A 21117-nucleotide genomic window follows, 5' to 3' on the forward strand; every position below is an offset into this window, starting at 1 on the left:
CTTGCAGAGTCCCCTGCAGTGGTTAGCTCGCTAACTTACAGCATGCAGCGTACTCACCAGGGATTTCAGAGCTCAATCTCTGTCCACTTCTTTCTTCTCCTGTCTTTATTGGTACAAATGGGAGGCCATGTCAAAGAGACAGTCTTTATCTCTGCTCAAATCCACTTTGCCTCCCTTTTCCACAACAGAACCGAGACTTTTTTCCCCTTAATGCAAGCATGTTCCGTCTGCTCCCGCCCTTCTGGGCTGTGATTGGCTAGTAGGCCACTGCTACTGTGCTGTGATTGGGTAGTAGGCCACTGCTACTGTGCTGTGAATTGCTAGTACTTGTTGCCTCTGGTTTTATTCTTCAGTCAGTTAAACAGTTTACATTTGCATATTTAGCTACATTTATCATGGACTGTGGAAAAAGAGGACAACGTGGAGCTAAGAAGGGAATAAGATTTCTTCTTTGACATGGCTTCAGATTTTGTACTCTGTTAGAGTGGAGAAGAAAAAAGTGGACAGCGATTGCTGCAGCTCCTGAAATCCCCGATAAGTATGCTGTATGCTGTATGCTGTAAGCTAACCAGCTAACCACTGTAGGGTCTACCTGTGAACTAACATTATTTACTAGATTGTTTGCTATTAGCCTGCAAGCTAAATGCATGTTTGAACATAAAATTGCTAGAATCAAAAATCATATCATGTATCCATGTATATGAATGGAGCTAGCAATCTTCAGCTAAAATGTATGTTTAGCTTGTAGGCTAATTGTCAACATCCCAGTGGCTAACTTAGCTTGCAGATAGCCTGTTTGGTATAGGGACAGTGGTTCGCTAGATAGGTAGCTACAGCATATAGCATACTCACTGTGGATTTCAAGGGCTACAAACAGTTTTTGTCCACCTCTGACACTGCAAGATCCCCAGTCTTTGTGAAATCCAACTACAAAAACTCTCTGAAACATTGTCAGAATTCAATCTTCTAAATGTATTTTCAAAGTATTCTAGTGAATGGTACCCATTAATCACTTAAGATGTTGCATATATTCTTATACATATATGAAAGTGATTACACTTTACTTAACACCTACAATGAAACATTATGATGAAGCCTTAATTATTATAAATGCATCAGTATGCACCTCACTTTAGTTAACACATACAATGGTAACTTATGATACAGCATGGACTGTTATATCACACTCTGAGTCCTTACTACAGGTAATTGTTTATGTGTGAATAAGTGAGTATATATATTTATAATGCATTATAAGCCCCAGCATTCAACCTCCAGTTTATAACAAGTCAGAGCACCCATGAGACCCTTGCCACTTATAAATCATTGTAAGTCAAATCTATATGGTTTATGACTATTTATATAGTGCATCAGTAAGCAATATGTGTGTTTATGAGTGTATTCATAAAGCATTATGAATGCATTATAATTCACTATGAGTGTCGTCATAATGCATAATAGATGTGGTCTTCATAGAAAGTGTTACCAAATTTTTCCTTGATCCTGCTACATCTCTGGAGTTGAATGATGAGTTGATTAAATCACAAACTACTATGAAAATCACTTCTGGTTGCTTGAGCATGTTGCTGCTGATGGCATCATTCAATATTAATTCAGTGCATTTTTTGAATTTGCATTGGAGTCTTGTGTGCTTTTAGCTCTGAACAAGGTCTGCTCATTCAGGGCAAAGGCTTGATCCGGATATTAGGGGTTAACGATGTCTCTGTTAACCTTCGTCTTGTTTGGTTTCTTCCCTTCTTCTTCGTCTTTTGTTTTTCCTGGCTTTCTTCTACATATTTATGCTATTCAACTTGCAGGTAAAAGCCCGGCATGGGGACCATAGAGCATTTGCAGAACACCTCGGCCAGTTCAGGTCTGATTGAGGGGTATATACCAAGCTGCATTATCATTAGCTTTGATAGTCTGACTTTGAGAAATTCAAGTTAGTAGGATTTCAGTTGGACTAACATGTTGAATGCTGAATGAATGAGGTGAAACGAAATGGCACAATCTGATGATCAGGTTCCACAGTGTGAAGCAGATGAGACATTTATCTGTCTATGGCTAAAAAAAAAATCTGCTAACTTTCCTACACACAGGAGGCAACCAAATCCAAACGCTTCTTTTTTTGTCTTGAAGACTCCAAAGCTTTCTTTTTTTAAAAAAAAAAAAAGACAAAACTCCTCTCTATTATTCCTGACAGTATGTAAGGCGACACCACTATTTTCTTTCTTTTATTTCTTCCCTTTCCACCTTTCTCCTCCCATCTGTCTGACGGAGCTGAACTCTTTCCAGAAAAAAGCCTGGAGAGGGGGCTGAAATCAGAGCCATTCCCTCGGAGGTGGAGGCAATTTATGGCGTGTTTGAACACGGGGAGGAGGAGAAGGAGAGTGGAGGAGGAGCACTGGGAGGAGAGCTGGCAGGGAGAAGGAAAGGAGGGCATGCAGCAGCGACAGAGGTTGAAGAAATAGGACAAAAGTCTGCTGAGAGAAAGAAAAGAGCTCTGGAGTTTATTGTCGGAGCTAGAGAGTTCTGAAAGAGGAGGATTTGGAGGAAGGAGGGGAGAGGAAGGAAAAGCTTGTTCTGTGCAGCTGAACTTGGACTTGTAACTACATATTTAGATCACACTGAATGCAGGAAAGGCAATATCCAGGTAGGACAACAGGGCAAAGGTTACTGGCTCACTTTTTCCATGTCCTGCAGGGTTTTGTTTGGCATGCATCTGCATTGTAATTCTATTCATGTCGTATGATTTAAGACACTGCTGAATTGAACATCCAGCAGGTGCAAAATACCACTGTAAAAGGGTATTGAAGAAGGATTTATTTCTGTGTATGTGAGTATTGAGGAGAAGGAGGTGCACAGCTACATTCTATTCAGAGCTGTGAGCATAGCTTTTGTAGTGCAAATTGTTCTTTCAGCTTTGCTTCTTGTTTGCTTTCTGTCTTTTGACTCATCAAAGCAAGTTTTCTAATCTCTCAAGTGACTGCTGACTTTTATTTATCTGTTTGCCTTTGAGATGCAAGGCATTGTTACACCTGCCTGCTTCAGTGTGCTGGAGAAGGAGGTGGTTTTCTTGATGTATGTTGTGATGTCTCTACAAGCAGACATGCTGTTTTACCTCACCTCCTGTGGTTTCTGTCCACACAGACGAATTTGATTTAATTTGTCCAGATTTTAAGACATTTGTCTTCACCTCAATATTATGGAGGTTAGTGGAATTAAGTTTGTGGAGCACACAGCATTGAACAGTGATATTTAAAAAGTCAAAAGCAACAGCTCATATGTGAACAATGTTCCCTTGACTTTGGGTAGTCACCAGATTTGATTGGGAATATTTCTCTGGTTTTCAGTCCACTGAAAACATGACTTTCTACTGAGCTTTGAGCAGCACAAATCAAATAAAATCGTTGAAGTGGAGGTTTAGAGGTAGTTCTAGGGATACTGTAGCAATTTTCAACCAGCTCTGTATTATAAAAAGTTGGGTAGTATGCGTAAAATGAACTGTGGTAAACTTCCTGCTGGATGACGTGAAATGCTTGATCCAGCTGATATGAGCTGGCTCTAGGGTTGTTGCTGTAAACCACAAGGTACTTCAACATTAGGACATAAAGAGTATAGAAGCGGTTCTGTCTTTCTTTCTCTCTCTCTCTCTCTCTCTCTCTCTCTCTCTCTCTCTGTTTCTCTCTCTTTCTCTCTCAAACTGATCAAACTCAGCAGTGTTGATCAACTTTTAACCAAGATTTTGTTACTGTATTTCCTTTTTCTTACCTCAAATTGTTTCTAGAAATGAGTACACTGTTTGGCCAGCCTGTTCTTATTTCTAAGTTGTCAAATACTGTCGCTTTTGCTGTGATTTTGGCATAACATCCCTACCAGAAAAAAAACACCTTTCATGTCTGCAATAAATGTCGCTGGATATCATCAGCTGAGAGCGTGGCAAGACAGAAACATTTGTGGTGTTATTTAATGCAGTTGGACAGCTGTACGGAACCTGTCACACCAGCATGATTAGGGAATGGTTGGAGTCAGTTGAAAACTCAGTCGGACGGAACCTGTTGCGTGCACATGATACACCACTGGACGGCGTCACGTTGAAATGCTGCCAGTGATGACGTAATATTAGGAGTGCAAAGGTCCCTAAAGGGTGGAAAGGAGGGGCAATGGATAGCTCCAACACCCTGGACTTCCATGCAGGAGTCTGGTGTTCACCTGTGTGAATGTGATGTTTTTATTCTACACTTTACCATGTGACTCTTTTGCCTAAACCTGACCATCCTTGTCAGCTTGTGCTTTTGATTGATGTCTTAGCATTGATTGCCATACGCTGTTGTGATCTAAACATAATCACATGCAGCGTAATGCCACCATGATCTTTTGTTGACATCACAGTAACAGCATCAACAGCAGACGCACAAGGATACCTAGAGCGTAATATGTAGATGCAGTAGTCCATTGCAACATGTGTTTCAACATGTGAAACACTCCCTGTGGTGGGTGCCACAGGGAGTGTTTCTTGGTCTGGTGTGGCGTAGGGCATTCTGGTTGTGTTGTAGTTTTTATACCTCTTGAACAAATTTGAATGGCACATTCCATTGTCTTCTGGTCATGTAGCACCAGTTTCAAAAGTGACTGCATTTTTCTACTGCATAGACAGCCCCGTTTTACGAAACTTACATCTGTCCATCAGTAAAATACTTTCCAATTAAAAAAATATTCCCCTATGTATATTTTAAACATACTGTTTCTCAAAATATGGCAAAATGTGAAACTTCCAAAATCCTATCATACATTTTAGGTTTACTGTTTTTTTTACACCCTGAAAGGACAATCTGAATGTCAAGGACATCTGAAGATTACAGCTTAATTATTAACATACATCATGTACTTGTTAGAAGAAACCCTGGAGCAAAATGATTTGATTCAAATAAGTTTTTATTCTAATCATGTTTCATGCCTGAATTTGGTAAAAATATGGAAATCTTTGTGTCTTTTTATGTTTTTACTACTTACAGAAATATTATTTTACAAGCCTCTGAAAGCAGTCTTAGCATTCACAGTCTGCATGATTAGTGGTCAATCCTTTTGACCCTGAATGATTCATTCTGATTGATTTAACTCATTGAGTGCCATTGATGGATATGTACGTCATTCAAAAGCCAACACTTGAGTGCCATTGACGTATATATATACGTCGAAATGTGTTATTGGCGGCTGGCACAAGGGGGCGCTCTGATGCCCCCTGTGTGTAATTTTGGGGCTGCTGGGATTCGTAGTTGTAGTACAAAAGACTGTAGATCAAAGCATGAGGTGCCCACCAAAAAACGGACAGGGTCAAGTTTCGCCAGCGGACGCTGGAAGAAACTCTCATGGATCCCCCCCCCCCCATGCTCTTGACTGAGTGTCCCGCAGGGTCCGAAGTGCTTATTTTGAAACAATTTGAGTGTTCAAAGCAGGCCGGGTTGCCCGAATACTGCAGGTAGGAATAATGGAATAGGACTCCGGTTCTATTTTGTGGGGTTTCTCTCTCTGAACTGGGGCCATGATTTGTTGCATTGTGCTGTATTTTGCATATTTACACATTTACACACACTTGTAATACAATTTTCAGATGTCTTTTATGTCAGTGAAGGCAAAATTATAACATTCAAATCACTGTTTTGCTTGACAGACTCCCTTTCACAAAAATGCGTTTTTCTCAGCTTTCTAGAAAAAAAAAGTGGTCTTTTTGATGAAACTAGCCTCTATTCAACTTCAGATAAATCAAGAATAGAACAAGGTGCAGACAGACGTTTTTTTCATGACAAAAAAAAAAGTTTCTTCTTTCATTTGAGCTGTTTTCAGAGTCTTTGTACAAAATATTCTGTGGCTCTTGAAAAACGACTCAAAATGGCCAGAAAAGCTGGCACAAGCCACTTTCCATTATATAATAGGGCTGGCACTCAATGAGTTAGGATAAAGGAGATGATGTGATACCTGCAAACATTCTATGTTGAACCGGTCACTGCTGTAAGGCTCTATGTTATATACATATAGTAAATGTTATACACATTTAAACATATACATACACAGCTGCATCTAAAAATGGCATAACACAGAATGCTCGCAATGTACTCTGTTATATATGGCATTGTTAAGATGACAGAAATACATTAACCCTTTGAAACTGAAGCATTACTGGAGAGCTACAAGAAAATTACCTAAAATTTAGCAAGAAAGAGAGAAGAAAAATAAATAAAAAATATAATAAAAATAATAGTAATAATAATAATAATAATAATAATAATAATAATAGATAAAATAGTTAATATTTATAATTATAAATAAAGTTTTCTGGACATTTTCCCTTTTTATAATTATTAACTTTATTTTTTAACTTTATTTCCTCCCTTTATCAAAACAAATTTTCAGGTCTTTTTCTTTTTCTTATTTCTTGCAATTTGTGGAACATCTCTTGCTGAGTGGCTTATTGCTACACTTTTAAAAGAACTCAAACCAATTTGCTTTGGTTACCTAGGCTTTAAAGCATGTGAAAGACATGTGAACGCAGCACGAGAAAACGTATGTGGTTAGCAGCAGTGATAATGTGAAACCCTGTGTGGTGTACAGAGTGTAAAATGAGAAAACTGGTCCAGTTCATCTTTAGGAAAGAGACAAATAGAGAAAGGAAGAGAGAGAGAAAGCGGTGTATCATTGTGAATTCTTGCCTTTGTCTGTGGGACTGGTGGGAAATGAAATGAAAAGGTTGTCCCCGGTCACAAACCCACTAATCCCACCTCAGCTTACTCTGATAAATCACAAAGAAATACACGTGTCTTTACAGAGCAGGCCGGCATCCCCACAGTACAGCAGATTAAGTCGAGCACGCTGCGGTGACCTAGGAATCAAATTAAAATCACAAGAGGAGGATGAACCTTACAGTCGACCTATTACAGCAACTCTCTACTGTCAGAACAAAAAAAACAAGTGAGGACAGGAAGTGTTCAAGTGATGAGTAATGTTTGACGGCTGAATCTCTGTGATGAAATATGTATGTTCATCTGCCACAGACGAATTAACCTGCGAGGAAGCCTGATGAAACTCTCTATGTAATGTGTACAATTTTTTTTCTTTCTTTGCTCTCCCATATTTCATTTTTGTTTCATTTTTTGTCAGAGATGACAAAAGACTTGGAGATGAAGTCTGGGATTATTTATTGAAACCTAGAGTCAGGGAAGTTTGTAATACTTTTCAAGGATGTAGTGTTTTACATTTTAACACTGGCAAATAGTTTGATAACGCGTAAGCTGGTGGGAGAAGGTGAGAGCTTTCATCAGTTGGACTCAAAGTGTTGGTATATGATTATTTCCTGGAAGCTGTATTTAGGCTACCAGTGCAGACTTTATGCAAAAAAGTTTGCACAAGACTTAAGTAATAAAATGTCATGGAAATCCAGATAAACTGATACTGTCATATGCCCTGGTTGTATTCCATGAAGGTGTGAGGTATGAAAAAATATATACCGCCCCAGCCTACTTCGCGCTTTAATAATCAAAATAGGTGATGTCATTTTCAGTGAGTACACTGTTACAACCCTGCAGCCACCATTCGCCTAGCTCATACCCCTTTTCCACCTGAATTAGTGCATGTACGCAGGTTTTTTAAACACGGGTAAAAAAAAAAAATTTAAATAGGTGATAGACTCTTTGCCCATTGCCAGTAGAGCAAAGCTGTGTACAAGGCTCAACAGCAGAGAGGTAGTATGCCTGTGCGTGTGCGTGTGTGTTTTTTTTTTTTTTTTGATGTGTCACTTTCAAGGTCATGGACAGGTTAGTAAACAGTAGAAAGCAGCACAAAGGACAGTGAAAACAGGGGTTATTTTAAACCAGGGCTGATAAATACTGTGACTACTGCAGAGTTGCTTGACCCATATGTGAATGCAGATTGTTGTCCCATAACATTAAAAAGTCAGATGTTAGTGGGTGTTTGCTGGTTTTTTTGTGCCATGGAGAACAACCAGGCTGCAGCTGATGTTGGACTTTCTGTTGAAGAACTATTTTTGATGGCAAAATTGCCACACTTATTTACATAAAGATGACATATTGATGCTAAACAATCATTGCTCATCTCTGCATGCCGTAGTCTGTACACGTTTCAGTTGTTCAGTGCTACATCAAGTTTCATTGCTTTGATTGGTTTATATGTCTGTCCAAACACATCCAGAAGCATTTTGACCTACTCCATTTGATAACGGCCCTTGGAAAATGAAAATAAATGAAAGGTTCCAGACTCACATTTCTGAATTGGTCCATAAACGCCAGGCTTGTAATAAGTGCTTAAAATTAGACTTTGACACAGACAGCACCTCATCCTTTATCATAATGGCTGATACTCTGCTTTAGTGCTGCATATTCCCAAGATAAATTTCAATTATTTATTACGACAGTTTATTTTTGACTTTGGGAAGGGTAGTTTGAAAAAGTAATGCTGACAAAACATCTTCTTACTAGTTTTCTGTTTGTTTTTTTCTAAAGCTTTCCAACCGCATCTCTTAGTTAAGATGTCTTCATCAAAAAATGTTTACAATCAACATTAATAATTTCAGGATGATTATAATAAGAAGAAACATTTTTTGGGCTCAATTTCAGTTTATACCTAATTTTCCTCTCGTGGATTATGTAAAAAAAATATTTCAATAATATTTTGATGTTTGCATCTAAGCTCTGCTTTTGGTTTTGTCTCAAATTCCATCACTACATATTTCTCTTTTTCAAAACTTTTCAGAATCAGAGTGACTTTATTGTCATTGTACAGGTATATGCAATATACCCTACCTGAGTGAAGCCCAGTAAGAATAAGAATAAAAGATTAAAATGAATAGTGGAAGGTAAAAAGCAACCAAGGAAAAAAAAACACAAAAAAAACCACATTCACATACACTGACGCTCACACACCAAACATACATGCTCAGTACCTACATATGCATAGACATTAAAGACTACATACACCCACACACACAAAATAAATACATTTGCACTTCATTTTGCTGTTTGCATCAAGGAACTGTTGCAGTTTTAGCATTATATGTGTCTCTTCGAGCTGTAACGGATGTAGCATTTTCCAGAGAAGGAGTTGGTTTTCATGGTCGGGGGATAGAGCAACAGTGGAGGGCTTGAGATTAGAGCAGAGTACTGAAGCAGAGGGTGAGGAGGAAAAATAGGGCAGGAAGATGCTGAAACATGATAAACAGCAGCACTGGAGGGCAGAGGATGGAGAACAGAAATTTCTTGGGAGGCGGCGGCAGGCTGTTTTCCACACATTAGCACTGAGACTCAACTCTGTCAGAACTCAAAGAATTGTGATCAACAGAAAAGAGGAGCGGGATTTTCATACTGAACATGATGAGAAAAGAGTTAAAAATATTGGTTTGTCTGCACAGAATGCTTAGTAATTGTTATCTTTATTTTGCTGTCTTCCCACTAGACCTAATATCTGCTCCAATGCTCACGATGTCCGGTCATGATCAAAGCTGAATTATTATTGAGGTCAGTCCATCAGGTCACAGCTGTGTTCTGGATTCATGGGGATTATTTAGAATAAAATGGTCTTAATGGGAAAACATTTGACAGTGTGCAGACCTTAGATCAGTGGATTCATCCTGAGTGAGTCAGTATTGATCTTTCCATGAGTTTATAGCAGGTTGATAGTTTAGATTGTTGTGTTTGCTAGTGTGTGGGTATGTTATCTGTGTATGATACTGGCTAAGTAATGCCTGGTGTGAGTCCAATTTTACTGTTTGTGTTTGACTATTTACTGTTGGTTAACTAACTACTGAACCACTAGTCCTTAATCTGGGTTGTGTGCACCGCAACTACATACAGACTTCAGGGACTGTGCGTGCCACAGCTGTATACTGTGAGTGCGTGGCAGTGGCCAGGTTGGCGGTGGTTGGCAGGCAATGTGAAAATGCAGAAGTACAGCCTGTAGCTTGAGCAAAAGCCCCAAGAGGCAAAGAGACACAGCCGAGTTTCACTGGGGAGAAGGAGGGATGTCCAGGCACTGGTTAGATGGAGAGAAGTTTCAGACCCTTTTACAGTGTTCCTTTTAAAACAAGTCATTTTGAGACTCACCATGAAGTTTGCCTTTTTTACGCACAGTGATGCATTTTACACGCTTTTCATTCTTCAGTTTTTGATACTACTAATTTTTTTGAAACCCATTCAAACTGCAATTTTTGATCTCACAGCCACAGATCCCACTATGTTTTTCATCTTAAAACATAGTGGGATCGTGACAAAATCCTGGCATTTAAAGGATATTAATTATGAAAATAAAGAATATTTGATATTTCTGATTAGGCCTGAGGTTAAAAAATAAACTCAATGAAAGCAGACAATCATATTAATGTATAATATATTAACTCACTGAGTGCCAGCCCTATTATATAATGGAAAGTGGCTTGTGCCAGCTTTTCTGGCCATTTTGAGTCATCTTTCAAGACCCACAGAATGTTTAGTACAAAGACTCTGAAAACACCGAATAGCTCAAATGAAAGAAGAAACTCTCTTTTTCGCAATGGAAAAAGTGTTTGTTTGCACCTTGTTCCACTCTTGATTTATCTGATGTTGAATAGAGGCTAGTTTCATCAAAAATACCACTTTTTTCTAGAAAGCTGAGAAAAATGCATTTTTGTGAATTTTGTACTACGACTATGAATCCCAGCAGCCCCAAAATTACACACAGGGAGCATGAGAGCGCCCCCTTGTGCCAGCCGCCGAAAGCATAAAAAATAATCTTCTTAGCATATGCTATATTGAAAATAACAGCTGAACATTAATGGATATTTGTTATTCATAATTAGAACTGATGTTGGTTAAAAAAAATCAAACTTGAAAATAAAATTAACGTATAATATTTTTTTAAAGCTTGATTTTTGAAAAGCACATTTTGTGCGCAAAGCAATACAACTGGGTGTAATTTTAAAGCTGGTCCTAAGGGTTAACTAACTTGCTTCAAACCCTGCTGTCCCCTGTCATCAGCCAGCGACACCTACCGTCTGTCAACCGTTACTGGATAGACATAAGTGTGAGAATTCAAGGACCCATTATTTAAAAAAAAGTATACATCTGTGTTACCAGTTTAAAATGCACATGTGCTTTTTATAATGAAGTACTTGACAAATGTAGCAACAACAACTCTAAGTGCTGTATCTATGATGGATGGGGATAACTGATGTATCAAGTTAACGCTAAAATGTAAGCGGGAATTAGTCTCTCTATAACCTGCTGTTCTGTCTCATTGACACACATGTTTCAGCTTATCAGAATGCCCACCGCTTCTCTGTGGAGGTGGACTATGTAAAACACAATAAAAAAAAACAAAAAACTAATGTGATACCTTCCTGCTGGGCCTTGTTATTCAGAGGAAAAAACAAGATCAGCTATTAAGTCAGTGAGATGTAAAGCTGTGTGTATCCTGTCAAGCCGGGATGACAGACACACACTTATTTCTCACCAGTTCTTGTCTTCGTTTAGTGCACGCATGTGCATGTGTGTGCGTGGGTCAGTCAGGTCGACAGAGAGAGCGAGTGGAGTTGATTACCCGTTTCCACTCTTATCTCCATCCTCTAATGCAGGAAGCGCCTGCTGATTATTACCTTAATCAGGACTGTCTCCTATGCGATTAGGCAGGTTCTAAAAAGCCCTTCAGTTAGAATGGGGATGTGGCCACCGGACCACAGCACTGCTTTCAATGTGTGTTCAATTAAATGCATTATCATATATTCCCCCTGCAGCCTGGACTGACAGGATTTAGTGTGGGGAGAGACTCAACAGGTACAACCTCAGAAATCATAAAAATGATCTGTTTATCATGACATTTGTCTCTTTTTCTATTCGAGAGTACCAAACTCACCATTGATTCGTGCATTTTACATGCTTTTTATTCTTCATTGTTTGATCATTTTGGCTGTGTTCATGCGTATGGCATAAATTCTGGCAAGATTGTATATTTATGTTTAATCTTGGAATTTCCAGCTCAGCTCTTACACTAAGTCTACAGTAAAATACACTGTGGAAACTAAATTGTTTCATTCATACTGTTAAGTGCAAAAAACAGGCCAAACAAACTCATTTAAGCTGCAACTTTTGATCCCACAGCCATCAAAGCATAAAAAATGCATTGCATTATTTCTAGATGTCTTGGAATTTGTGATTTTTACTGTTTTCCACCAGATGATGTTATTTTTACCATCTTTGGCCTTTGGAGAAACTACATGCTATTTCCACTAGGTGCACTGTCATAATCAATGTTTCTGCAAATCGTTCACATATCCCAGACTGTGATCTTAAAAAAAAAAAAAAGAATCCACTTAGCATGTAGTATATTGAAAATCTAAAAACATAATGGGATCATGAGAGAAACCTGACATTTAAAGGGTTAAAATTCTAGAATTTATACATTTGATATTTATAATTAGGACTGATGTTGGTTAAAAAATAAATACAATGACAGTAGAAACTAATATTAATACACAATATATTCAGTCAGACTAACATGTTAACATGTATTTTAAAAGTCCAGTTTTTGTTAATAACTGGACGCTTCTAACATCATGTAGTCATACTGAATGATTTAAACAATTATTGGACAGAGTGTCTAGGAGTGTGGTTGAGATATACTTGTTTCCTACGACGATAAACAATAATGGCTTTGGTGGTCCTCTGTAAACTCAGTCCTGGTCTTTAAATATTCCCAAACAGTACTGTGGATTTTAGCGCCACCTTCACTTTAAGAGTGTTTAGAAATGTGCTGAGTGCTGTCTCTCTCCCTTTGCTGTGTTGTAGTTTCAATAACAGCCATTAGACAGAGTTATTTGTTGTGCCTCCACCCCGGTGCAACCCACGCGGCCTCTGCCGTCCCTCCAGTGCTGTTTTCAGCTCTGATTAGATGACCGCAGAGGCCGCAGTCCTCCACAGCCCTCCACAGCCTCCCTCTCACATGCCGGCTTTGCGAGTCTTTTGTTTTTATGGCTACAATTAGAGTGTAGACGTGTAAGCATTTTGTGCAGCTCCTGCAGAATCAACAAAAGCTGCCTATTAAACTCCTCTTTAGTGGCACTGTCCCTCACTTTTATATCCTCGCTGGGTTTATGTGTGTTAGAGCCTGAAAGGCCAAAACAGCTCCACATCCCAGAACTCAGCCTGGACCTTATATTAGTAATACGCCACTATATATATATATATACATATATATATATACATATCCTTTATTTATCCAAATAAATACAACTATCACACAATACAAAGAGTGAGCACAATCATCAGTTAAAATGCAAAAAGTGCAATCATCAGATTTCAGTTATCATTGGAGTACTAGTCACACTGACCAATAGTGCTATGTTCTCGACCTTTTAAAAGTGACTTAAATTCCCCCATAATGATCAGCTCAGACAGTTTTAGGTCCTTCTGGAAGTTATTCCAAGTGGAGGGCGCGGCAAATTTAAAAGCTTTTTTGCCAAGTTCTGTGAAAACCTTGGGGACCGTCATTAAGAGAATACTGTGAGAGCGCAGGCCATGTTGATTCTGGTTCTTACACATATATATACATAAATAAGAGGGAACCACCCCAAGTAGACTCTTATATAAAAACCAACCATTGTGAGAGCCTGTGGACAGACAGAGAAGGCCAATTAAAAGCAGCGTACAATGTACAGTGGTGTACGCGGTACCCACAGCCAGTAATGAAACGTAAAGCAGAATGGTAAACAGTGTCCAATTTCTTTAATGATCAGGTGCATTCATAAAAAGCAGATCAGCGTAATCCAACAAAGGTAAAAATGTTGCCGAAATCAAGTGTTTCCTTGACTGAAGCGAGAAACAGGATTTATTTCTGAAAAAGAAATTTAATTTGAGCACCAGCTTAAACAAGGTTATCAATTTGAGGTCTGAATAACAAAGTTTGGTCAACAGTAATACCATGATACTTACAGGTGTACCATTTCAATTTCAACTCCTTGGGCAGTTAGGAAAGAAAAGTAGATGGGGGCTTTTCTCCATTTGAATTTTCTTGCTCTTTGTTCTTTTCCTCACCTCTTGTGCACTCTCATCTCCTCTCTGTTGCCTAAATCGTCCTTTATTCTCTTTATTACACAGCCTCTGCATTTTTTCCTTCCTCACCTCCTCTCGTCTATTTTCACCATCAGCTTTCTGTCCTCTCTAAGTGTGTTCTTTTCTTTCTCTTCCCCCTCATCTTATCATCCTCCATCTCTTTCTCCCATCTCTCTGTTCCTTCCTTTTCTCTTCTCTTCTCACTTTTCCTCCCATCTCAGCACCTTTCATTGCTCTTAACGACATCCAGCGCATACATCAGCCTCACTAATTAACTCATAAATCATCTCCATGTAAGTGGAAAGTCTGCTCTAGCAGAGTGCTGGAGCAGATTCCTGCACTCACTTTGATCCACATTGACAGCAGATGATCACAGTGCTTTTAATAAGGAGCCACTTTTCTACCTTGTAATGTTTTCGTTAACTGGAAATCACTTTTAGCTTTAAATATATTTTGCAAATTATCAGTCATTTTCCTCTCCCCAGAGGTTCTGCACAACAAGAGAGATTGAATTTAAGATTACAAAGTTAAACAATTTGTTACATCCTGGAAGACGGATCCCTCCTCAGTCACTCTTTCTGAGGTTTCTACCATTTTTTTTCCCCATTACAGGGTTTTTTTGGGGGGGAGTTTTTCCTCAGTCGATATGATGGTCTAAGCGCAGCGGGATGTCGTATGCTGTGACTGACTTGACTATACTTGGAAATGGTTCATTTGCAATAAATTTTGATCAATTCATTGTTGTAAAAACTTTATCACGTGATATATTTGAAAGCACCAGAACAGCTACTACACAGAGCCTGGAATGATATTGTTTTCCCAAAAACTTTTTCAAAGTTAAATTAAAAGCTAATAAAAAAAAAAAAACATCCTCTAAAATTAGGTCTTAATTGGTATTGAAATGACTGAAATCCCTTTTCAGTTAAAAATGACTGACCTTGTGTTGTAAGATCAAAAATTTATTTTTTGTTTGTTTGTTTTTGTTGTTGTTTACAGAATGCCTCACACTTTAACATCATGCAGATCAGGATAGTGGAACCAGCAACACTTTGCACTTTGCTCTGAGCATCCTGGTTAGGATGCTCAGAGGATCCACTTTCTGCTGGCTAGTTATCAATGTTCCCTGGACGACATGGGAAACTGCAAATTCAATGAAAATCGTCAGTTAAAAACTAAGATTTTATCACATAGTTTAAACCGATACAAGGCGTGTAATACATGGCTTGTTGTATTTCATGCACATAGTTTTTCTTATTTTGGCAAGATCGGAATCATGGCAGTGGAATCCCACATACAGTGAAAAACACAAAATTGCCCAGAAAAAAAAAACACCAGGTACTCCCCCCAAAAGTAATCTTTAATGTCACAACAAACATACAACAAAACTGTCCCTAATCCTAAGTAATAAATGATGGTTCATATATTTTGATCATTGCAAATTGGTCTTAAGTTTCATTTTAAACTTCTCTGAGTGGTATTAAAAACATTTGAAAAAGTGGTCAATCTAACTACTCTCAAGCTGTAGTTACCCTATTTTTTTAGATTTCAGATGATTACAGATTGTCAGATTCTTGTGTTGAGCTTCCCTAAACTGTAACTGAGTTGTTTCTGGCTCCAACACTTTCCATCAGCGTTCAAAAATCATAGACACAGAAATGTAGCAGCTGAGACCAATTTCAGTGCAATGACAGTAAACACTGGTTTAACTAAAGAACATAGCCAGGAACACGCACGTAGTGAGGAGAGCTGAAATCACACACCACGAACAAGACAAAACAAAAAAAACCAAAACAACACTAAAACCCTCTGTAAATTTGTCAGCAGCTGCTGTGCTCATATGACCCTGAAAGCTTAGCTGTTCTTAGATCAGCATCACCAGCAGAGGATAGCAGTAGAGGAAAGGACATTTAAGCAACATCACATGTGAGGTCGTGCTGTTATACTGGTTAATACTTTGCTACAGTACTTGAGTATTTTTTTCTGATATCTGTATTTCTTGTTTTTATACATCTGTCAACTTTCACTTTTACGCCACTAAAATGTACACTTTTACTTCAATACATTTCCCCAATAAAAGCAGTTTAGTTATTTACTACAAAATAGGGAAAGAACTGAGGAATCAAGGAGGGGACGGTGCACAATTGAAGGAATCGGCAAAGGGCTGAGCAATATGGCTTTAAAATAACATCTCAAAATATTAGGCTATATGGCAATATATCAATACTTTGAAATATCCTCTAAACTACTGTAATCACAAAGTTACAAATAAAGTAGTTACAGCCATAAAAGATATAAAGTACTGCTATAATAAAGTTTAATAAAATACTGATAAAATGGTCAATGAAGTAGAGTATAAAAGTAAATAAATAACTAATAAATAATATATAAAACTAATAATAAAGCACAGAAGAAGCTCCTCTTTTGGGTATGAGCTCCTCATTGTTTTGAGCAGGCTGGTTGGTGTCAGCGTCTTGTGCTGAATCCCCACATTCAGTATCACTTTCCATCTCCTATGCCGTGCATTGTGAAGACACCCCCTCTGCGACACAGATAATATTTTTATTTTATTTTATTTCATTTTATAAAAATCATCAGACAATATATTTCATCAGCCTTAAATCAGAGGAAAGAACAAAAAAATGGATTTTGTCTTGTAAATCCAATAAGTTGTAAAAATGATGCTGTTTTTCTTCAAATTAAATGTACCCTTGATTTTTACGGTGGTGTATGGTATGAAGAAACAAACATAATTATCAAAATTATGTAAATAATTGTAGTAATTGTATAATCGTATTTCTTTTTATGACGTTGTCCTTTGAAGGGAAGCCAGTGAGGTTCATCCTCTGAGGATCATGATTATCCACAATAGATTTTATATAATTATTTTAGGTGTCCATCAAACATCACAGATAGTGATGATGATTTTTTCTGTGTTTCAACATGAAGCTGATTCAGCTGCTGAGAAGAGAAGAGAGCCTCAATGGCAGAACGTCCTGGCAGAGACATATAGAGCAGGACTGTGTCGTCAGTGCAACATTTATCCTGCAGTTGCTGACTGACGTATTAGAAAGTTTCTAAAGAATCAAGAAAACAAAGTGTTGAAAGTCCCCAGCTCTGTTGTGTTCTTTGTTGTGTTTGAGTTGTCACCTCTCACCTCTCTGCCTCTTCATCTGCTCTTTGAAATGTTTCGTTGAAGATTCTTCATATAAACTCTGAAGGTCGACCGTGTTTTGTATCTTTCTCATCTCGCTGTTATCTGCTCTTCACTGCGTCCTCCAAATTGCTTATAAAGTAATGCACACATCAAGTAAAGGTCGTAAAGTGTTTCTGAAGGAAAGTGTAGGACTATAAGTCGTTTATTATTGACAAAAGACAAAGATCCATGTGTGCACAGACCAGCAGCTTTGATGCCATTGCAGAGGAGGGCAGTCTCAGTTTGTTGTTTGAGCTGGTTAAATTAAGAACAAGGTCTACTTTTGGTCGCACTATCCTGTTTATAAGGACTTAAGATAAGTCCTTTTTCAGTAAAATTACCTTTATTTAGTCAAAGAACCAAAATTAAGTGTCAACATCAGTACCCTGGTGTATGGTCAAATTTTGATTTCATTTTTGCTTCATATGACATCCATTTATGTTTATCTCTTTTAGCTGGATGACTATGAAAAACAGGAGTTGTGCTTCTGGAGGGTACCTGTTTTGTTGCAGATTTTATATTATTATTTATTTATTTAGTGTTTGTGGGTTTTTTTGTTGGAGCAGGCATAATAGTTTGGTTAAAACTGAGCTTTAAATGAGCCTTAGGTAAAACCTGAAACTGTATTTTTTGGTGACTTGTCAGTTTGTGTGATTGACCCAAAAAACAATCAATCAATCAATCAATCAATCAACCAACCAACCAAGTGCAAAACTGCAATGGAAACACTTTGGCTGTTCTAGGTCACATGATGCTATGACTATGTGCTTGTCAGAAGGAACTGGCTCCCTCATGATGCAGCAGGAGCTACAAGAGCTGTTATTGCATCACATAACTCTTAAAAGTCGAGCGATCATCCTGAAGTTTTGAATCCACAATTCCTCTGTGAAATCATGGACTATCACCTCCCAGAAATCCCTCATATGTGGCTGCTCCCGCGTATAAGGGGCTTGCCTTTCCATTGTGGCTCCATAACCATCACCATGCTTCTTGGAATGTCATCACCACAGCAGAAGTTGCAGAACGTCAGTCAGTGGAAACAGTCATCTCATAACTGTGTTTTATCAACATTTTCAAATAATGCAAGTTTTGTGCAAATCTGTAAAGGAAACCCACCGTCATGGACCTGCTGTCTGTTTCCTCCTACCTGCTGTCAGTAATTTTCCACACACACACACACACCCCCCTCTGCTCCACTCTACCTGCCACGCCCACGCCCACTGCTGCAGCCTGCTCTCCCCTCAGCTGCAGCTCATCATCAATCAGTGCAGTATATAAGACACTCCAGGACACACACACACTGCCAGATTGTTCCTCTGCGTTATGCATGTCTTTCCAGCGTTTCTCCGTCAGATCACCCGTTGCCGACTCTGCCTGTTCCTGACCTGCCCTCCTCGCCTGACTCCCCCCGGACCTACCTGCTCTTTGTTCTCGACCACGTTTCCAGTTTCGGCGTTCCGGAAAACTGACGGCTCCACTGGTAAAGACTCCTTCGCTCAGCTAAGACGATCCTCCTGCCTGATCCCTGTCGGTACTGTTGCTCCCGCGGACGGACTTCCCGGTTACCGAACCCCTGCTTGTTCCAGACCATCCCTCAGCTCGATCCCAGTCGGCGTTCCAGCACGTGGAGACGGCTCGTGGAGCTACGGGGTTTCCTCCCCGCCAGCCACTGAGGGTACAAGCTTCGTTTCTTCATTCAGTGACGATCCCAGAGACACTGCTAGTGCTTCCGGCACGAAGAACGAACTCTTTGTCTGTAAGCTGAGCTATTTCTGTGTTGGTGACAATAAAAGTTATTACCAACTGCAAGAGGCTATTGTTGTACTGCATCTGGGTCCTACCACCACCCGTTTCAGTACAATCTGGCCAGACATGGACCCAGCAGACTCCAATGCTCTGCAATCCCGCCTAACCCGCGTGGAGGGAATGCTTCAGCAACACGAGGCTAAGCTAACCTCCAACGCGGCAGAGGCACGACAGTCCGCATCAGCCCTGGAGCGAGCGCTAACCCTACTAGCCAACCAGGTTCAACAGATGGCTACGTCACTGACCCAGCACGCCGCTCCTGTTCCTCCTCCGACTCCACCACCCAGCATGGCATCAGAACCGCGTGTGGGAGCGCCAGAACGCTATGCCGGGGATCCGGAGGGGGGTGCAATCCATTTCTCACAAACTGCTCGATCCTGTTTGCCCTGCAGCCTCGCACGTTCGCCACGGAGGGGGCTCGGGTCGCCTTCGCCATAAATCACCTCACGGGCAGAGCACGCTTGTGGGGAACGGCGGAGTGGGAGAGGGGCACGCCAGCCTGTGCGTCGTTTCAAGCCTTTTCTGAGGAGCTTCGCAAGGTGTTTGGTCCCGTCTCCTTGGGCCCCGATGTTACTGGGGGTCTTCTGAATCAACGGCAGGGGGACAGGACAGTGGCAGACTACGCGATCGAATTCAGAACTCAAGCTCGACAGAGCGATTGGAATTCGGTCGCGCAATGTGACGCTTTTCTCAACGGTCTAGCCCCATATATAAAAGACGAACTGGTGTCGTTTGATCTACCTCATTCCCTGGATGGACTCATTGAGATCACCACGAGGCTTGACAAACGCATTCAGGCGAGGAAAAGGGAGCGACGCCGGAGGAGGGGGCTCATCGTGTTCCGGTTCGTCAACCCGATTTCCAATGAGTCCCGAGTCATCTCCAGTGTCAGCTCCAGGGGGCCCAGAGCCCATGCAGGTGGGGCAGACCCGGCTTTCTTCGGAGGAGCGGGAGAGACGCCGGCGAGGAAATCTCTGCCTGTATTGTGGTCAGGCCGGCCATTTTTGTCACCAAATGTCCGGTAAAAGGCAGGGCTCAGCAGTCGAGAGGGGGCATCCTGCTGAGCCGATCCCAGAACTCTGTCCCACGTCCTCGTCCGCTGTTCCACGTTCAGCTCCTGGTTAACGAAGGGTCCCACACTCTCGCCACCTTCGTTGACTCCGGGGCCGACGTCAACCTCATCGACCAAGAACTCGCCCGTCAGCTGGGGATCGAGCAGGTTCCCCTTCCACGTCCCGTTCCGGCACACGCATTAGATGGACATCTTCTGGGAACGGTCATCCAGACCGTTCCTGTCTCCATGATCCTGGCTGGAGAACATCGTGAGACCATCCAGTTTCACGTTATGGATTCTCCCAAAGTCCCTCTGATTCTTGGATATCCATGGTTGAGGCGCCACAATCCACATATAGACTGGGCCACGGGGTTGATTCTGTCATGGAGTCCTTCCTGTCAGCACATCTGCCTCCAACAACAGAGATCACGCCCACACCGCCTGCCAGTGCCGGTTCTCCTCCAGACCTCTCCGGGGTGCCATCGGATTACCACGACTTTCGGGAGGTCTTCAACAAGTCCAGGGCCACATCTCTGCCACCCCATCGACCATATGACTGCGCCATCGATCTCCTGCCTGGGTCTACTCCTCCCAAGGGCCGTCTCTTCTCGCTATCTGCACCAGAGAGGGAGGCCATGGAGACCTACATCTCCGAGTCCCTGGCGTCTGGAATCATCCGACCCTCCTCGTCTCCTGCCGGGGCCGGATTCTTCTTCGTGGGGAAGAAAGATGGATCACTCCGACCGTGCATCGACTACAGAGGTCTGAATGACATCACGGTAAAGAACCGATATCCTCTTCCCCTCATCGCCTCTGCTTTCGAGCTGTTGCAAGGTTCCACCGTGTTCACAAACTTGATCTCCGCAACGCCTACCACCTGGTCCGCATCCGAGAGGGGGATGAATGGAAAACGGCGTTTAATACCCCCACAGGACATTATGAGTATCTGGTGATGCCTTTTGGACTAACTAACGCTC

At 40.6% G+C, this 21117-nt stretch overlaps 1 protein-coding gene across 4 annotated transcripts in view; it reads left to right on the plus strand.

The window, feature by feature from the left end:
• large2 (LARGE xylosyl- and glucuronyltransferase 2) overlaps positions 1–21117 on the plus strand; it is a 148928-nt gene that overhangs the window by 83596 nt on the left and 44215 nt on the right. Inside the window, exon 1 of one of the 4 annotated variants that reach the window (XM_042485219.1) lies at positions 2454–2653. The exons of the other annotated variants lie outside the window; for them this stretch is intronic. The gene's annotated coding sequence lies outside the window, so the exon portion shown is untranslated. Of the gene's footprint in view, positions 1–2453; positions 2654–21117 lie in introns of those variants that run through there. 4 annotated transcript variants of the gene reach the window in all.

Source organism: Plectropomus leopardus, chromosome 1, assembly GCF_008729295.1.
Source record: "Plectropomus leopardus isolate mb chromosome 1, YSFRI_Pleo_2.0, whole genome shotgun sequence".
Lineage (NCBI taxonomy): Eukaryota > Metazoa > Chordata > Actinopteri > Perciformes > Serranidae > Plectropomus > Plectropomus leopardus.